Raw genomic sequence first — 6,000 nt, forward strand, 5'->3', positions numbered from 1 at the left:
CGTGTCGGAGATGAAAGGAAAGCCGAAGCCCTTCCTTGGAAATTTTGGGAACATCCTCTAGTACCTTAGCCTAGATTTTATTATAGTTGTAATTGTTTAAGATTTGTAATAAGCGAGATTGGGTTCGAGGTGACAATCGGTCGCTGAACGTAGCCACGGTCACGGGATGGATGTTTTATCTAACGGAGGTCTGGAGTGGTTGTATGTGTTTTCCGAGAAATGTGGTTGTGGCGGCATGCGGCCTCGAGAGCGGGCCGAGCCACGTGTGATGTTGCCTCGGAGGTGCCGATGCAATGGGACATACATTGTATTTAGTAATCAAAACTACAGGCGGAAACTGCCTAGCAACGGCGTTTGGAACTTTCTCGATGCTTCCAACGAGTGTGCCTAGCAACGGCGTTTGGAACCTTCTCGATGCTTCCAAACGGGTATAGAAAACAAAATGCAATCGTACAGGGAGAAAAATCTCCACGAGGCTGGCATTCTTGCGATTGCCTTGGAGAGTGATACATCGAGCATTTTCGACGATCGCATTTGCGTCTAAGTTAGTTTCGCTTAGTAAGGAGTTATCCCGGTGACCGTGGATTCGTTTGAACTCAAACATTGCTAATAGTATTATTTAATTTAATTATTCGTAGATCGTATTATTCATTAGGCTTAGTGTTCGTTAGACTTATTATTAGTTGTACTTATTATTTGTTAAGCTTAGTGATAGACCTGTATATACGTGTAAATAAAATCTCGGCTTTGTGAGACGATGGCTAGTCCACATGAAGAGTCGTCGCGCGCCCAAAATTCGAATCCTGATCCGACATGTATATACCGTAGGCCCCGATTAAGATTCAGAATGACCATGAAAGAAGCAAGTACGACGAGCCACGTTTGTTTTCCTATTACGTTAGTCTCGTCAATGCTGATAATACGCGGGCCAAGTAAGACGTTATCGTTGAGCACATCCACCGTTCGTTCCACGTCCAGACTTTTCGTTAGAGATTATCGTTAACGTTTCGCGTCGTTTTAACGTTACGCTGCAGAATGATTTTCATAACTTACAGAATGACGCAAAGACAGTGTCGGACTAAAGCTTCCGCAGGCCTCCTTCGTAGAAACATTCTTTAAATGGTCTTTGAAATATAAACAAAAATGTTTAGTTTAGTTTTCCCTCAAATGTATCTTTTTAAAGGGTAAATTTAAAAAAAAGGTAAAGAAAAAAGGGTTACAACCTCCTCCCGTACCTCTTCTCTTAATCGACGCTGGCGCGAACAAAAGTTAATTTACGTTCGAGCGACTGAAACGCGTCTTCTTTCGTAAATGCTACGTTACTTACTATTAACATTTGCAACAAATGCAACTTATTATTAACATTGATTCTCTTATAATCGTTAAAAACTATCGGATTAATTGGTTGGGTCCAAGAGACAAATTTTAATTACCAAAAAAAACGCCACGTTTCGCGGAAATGCGTATCGGCGACGTAATATCTCCCTCTCTAAACGGACATCAAAGAGGGATATACGTGCGCAACGAGTTACGAAGTGCATAAATCAGACAAACTGTCAAACTCAAATTTATATAAAACGAACGAATGCGTTCGTCCCGTGAACAAAAATGAATACAAAAATGAATAAAAAAATTAATACAAAAATTACGTACACAGAACGCATATAACTTTTTTCACATATTTTTTTCTGCCATGTCAAAGTAAAAAGAATTGACGTATTCGAAACGTACGCTTCTTTAAGCAAATGTCGGTACAAACGGTATCGCACAATGCAATCCTTTGTAATCCTATGTAATCCTTTTTCTAATTCACTTACGTATTTTTCTGTTACGTCAAAATAACAAAATATCGGCGTATCTAAATTAAAGTTACTTTATCAGATTGTATGGTAAAGTTACCGAGAGACTTACTACGAGAGAATCGCTAGACTCGGTTGCTAGGAAACAACATTTTATAAATTTATAGCCTAGTCGATATTTGAGTCGATAGTTTAGTGAGAAACTAACATTTATATTTAAAATTATAGCAGACGTTTTAACAATCGAATTATTTAATAATGAATACGATAGAAGAATTAAATACGATAGAAGAAACACTTTTACTCAACTTAGAAAGTACACGCTAAAGCTGCGAGCAAGGAGAAACATGCGAGCGAGTCGAAAAATTTCATACGATCGATTGTCTTGCTGCTTCTACCGAACGATAACGTGCGATAATTGCACGTTTACAAAGACTGTACGTTACACAATGAGCATACTAAGGTATTTCATAGAAGCTTTCCTTGCAATCGCGTTCCACGTAAGTACAAAAAGTACTGGATTCGACGTGGAATCTCTCTGCCCCCTCTCTGTGTTTCACTTGCAAGGTAGGCGCGGGTTTTCCTTTCACCCGGGCCAGTCAGCTCGAGTAGGCCTAACTGCATATACATACGTACACGATTAATATCTCGTTGAACGCGCATACGTTCCTACGTAACAACTTCACAGGAATATTTTCCATGGCTGCGCGCTTATGAACGCGCCTTCTAACCTTAATCGCATATACCTTTTTCTCGTTTTCTCGTTTTCTCGTTTTCTCGTTTTCTCGTTTCTTCTTTTTCCTCTTTTCTCTTATTTTACCCATTCTCAGCATTCTCCGATTTCTCCTTTTACTTACGAACGACGATTAATCGAAATCGAAATCGAAATACCAAACAAATTTCAAAATATTTGCTACAATCAAGATTTTTATAATTAATATATTGTCGGCGTTGTACAGCGCTAAAGATAAAACTGTTATCCGCGATCGAGCCAAAATGTAACATATTCGATAGGATTTATCTTTCACAGCTAAAGATCATTTTAAGAAAAATTATAATCAACGTGAATTTCAAATACGTTGCTTTCGCGATCGATCTTGTATTACGATATATTCTACGATAGTTGATCGGCGAGCGATCGAAAGCGGTGGAAAAAAATAAAAACGTTCTAGATAAGACGACCAAGGTTACATAAAAATACGAACAATGCCCATTTTTCATTTGCTGGATACGACACTTTATACGAGGTTATATGTACATGCATGCCGATCGAGGATACTCAGCGGTCTGGTCTGAGTGTCAATTAAAATTATTATAGCCGGTCGAGAAGAATTTTTCAGCAGCATCGGGAAACCGGTTCGCTTTGGCATCGGCTGCAATAGCCAGCTACCGTCGTCTCGTGTAAGTACAGTACCGCATTTTGTTTTCGTCTGGCTCAACGAGATCGCGTCCAATTGGTTTCGCGCTTCGGAAAAATTCACACCGCCGATGCCGATAGAAAACGATCGGTAGCGGCGCCTAATAGCTTAGTTAGATCGCCTTCCCATGATTCCCATTATATACAGATAGCGTAACATTCCCAGCCTCTACCCTATTGTTGTATGATTTATTTAAAAGGAAAATCCGATGTATATATAAAATATATATAGGGTGTGGCAAGACGCGAGTTACAACTGGACAAAAAAGTTATTTCATATAGAAATAAGTAAATGTAAATCATAATATTTCGATTCGCAATTTTCTTTTCCAGGTTATATCACGCGTCCTGTAAAATCCTGTCAAATGCTGTCAAATGCTGTCAGGTGCTGTCAAATGCTGTCAAATGCTGTCAAATGCTGTCAGATGCTGTCAAATGCTGTCAAATGCTGTCAAATGCTGTCAAATGCTGTCAAATGTTGTCAAATGCTGTCAAATGTTGGCAAATCCTGTCAAATGTTGTCAAATGTTGTCAAATGTTGGCAAATCCTGTCAAATGTTGGCAAATCCTGTCAAACGTTGTCAAATGCTGTCAAATGCTGTCAAATGCTGTCAAATGCTGTCAAATGTTGTCAAATGCTGTCAAATGCTGTCAAATGTTGGCAAATCCTGTCAAATATTGTCAAATGTTGTCAAATGTTGTCAAATGTTGGCAAATCCTGTCAAATGTTGGCAAATCCTGTCAAATGTTGTCAAATGCTGTCAAATGCTGTCAAATGTTGGCAAATCCTGTCAAATGTTGGCAAATCCTGTCAAATGTTGTCAAATGCTGTCAAATGCTGTCAAATGCTGTCAAATGCTGTCAAATGCTGTCAAATGCTGTCAAATGCTGTCAAATGCTGTCAAATGCTGTCAAATCCTGTCCAATCCTGTCAAGTCCTGTCAACCTAACCCCAAAATAAATAAAAACTAATTATATCGTCGCGTATCTTACGTTTCTACTGGAACGTAAAGGAATGTTGCGTTTCTGCGTTACTTTCCCCTCGACTTGTCCACATCACCGCCTAATTGCATTTAGAGTCGCGTGTCTGCTGAATCAAAAATACAGATTTATTATCCTGCATATTTCCAAACGCATCGTTCATCGTCATATAGATGAGATCGAAGAATTGTCCTCCAGAACCCCTTGGGGTTAGGTTGACTAATTTAAAAAATCATTCAGGCTAATTTATTTTCACCAAAAACATTTAAATGCTAATAGCAAATTGGCAATAGGAAACGAACAGATTTAAAAGGGATTCGTATTAACGATCATCGTGTGCAACCGAAGCACGTTCGTATTTAACGCTTCTCTGTTGGCAATATTTATAATACACGGGGCGGTACGTTTACAATCGTCGTAAGTCGATTGGATAAGAAAGTAGATGAGCGGAGGAAAAAGTGTAGCTAGCAATAAGTACGCGACATGCTCGAAAAACTTACTTTGTGAAAACAAATAGGAGGAAGAAAAGAGGAAGATTGCCGTCGAGTAGCAACAAATGATCGAGGTGCGGTCGGGCCAGTAAGTACGTCGGGAAAGGTTCATCAATATTCATAAGTCTCACTAGGCCTATCCGCGTCTCAAGGATCCAGGGAGTTTCCAGTATACGCTCCTTCTCCCTATCTCTATTTTTCTCTTTTTTTCTTTTCATGTACGTGTCGTGTGCGACTACGTATACCCGACGAAAGCCATTCGCGCGACACGGATTTGTCTTCGTAATGCGCACATTGCACGTATGCGCGCATACCTATTCCCACTGCATAAACTGCATTCTATATCGACATTGTCATATCGCGTTACCGTTTTCATATCCCTGTGTGCGTCGGGGCAAACATATATTCGGATGTCTCCTTCTACCTCAATACTCCTTCTACCTCTGATAAAATCGCAAAATAAACAAAGACAAATACTCTGAAATATCAGCTGTGCTATATATTTGAATCTAAAGTATTTCACGCTTTCTCATCGTTCAAGTTAGCTGTATCTGGAATTACGTCGTTTTCACAAAAATATCGAATACCGTTTAAACAAACAGGGCCAAGATTAATTAAGAAATATTCGTTTCGATATTATATAGTATGTATATATTCTATATGTAAATAATATTCAGTTTTAATGAGAAAATTTTGCAAAACAACATTTCGATATTATAATAACGAACTTTAATCATATTTATTACGTTTTATTACGTTGCGATTCGAAGGATGAGACCCATTTGGGTGTGAAATCGAGAATGGTCCGTCATGTTATTACGACCCGACTGAAAGCACGCAGAATGCAACTGGCACTTTGAATGCTAATCACAATGACACTAATCTTGTTTCCTTTTGTTTTGTTGACGAAGGTACACCCGAGGACGTGTGATAGTCAGGATGGCCGTGTCGGAGATGAAAGGAAAGCCGAAGCCCTTCCTTGGAAATTTTGGGAACATCCTCTAGTACCTTAGCCTAGATTTTATTATAGTTGTAATTGCTTAAGATTTGTAATAAGCGAGATTGGGTTCGAGGTGACAATCGGTCGCTGAACGTAGCCACGGTCACGGGATGGATGTTTTATCTAACGGAGGTCTGGAGTGGTTGTATGTGTTTTCCGAGAAATGTGGTTGTGGCGGCATGCGGCCTCGAGAGCGGGCCGAGCCACGTGTGATGTTGCCTCGGAGGTGCCGATGCAATGGGACATACATTGTATTTAGTAATCAAAACTCCAGGCGGAAACTGCCTAGCAACGGCGTTTGGAACTTTCTCG

This window comes from Bombus vancouverensis, unplaced genomic scaffold, assembly GCF_051014615.1.
Source record: "Bombus vancouverensis nearcticus unplaced genomic scaffold, iyBomVanc1_principal scaffold0053, whole genome shotgun sequence".
Taxonomy (NCBI): Eukaryota; Metazoa; Arthropoda; class Insecta; order Hymenoptera; family Apidae; genus Bombus; species Bombus vancouverensis.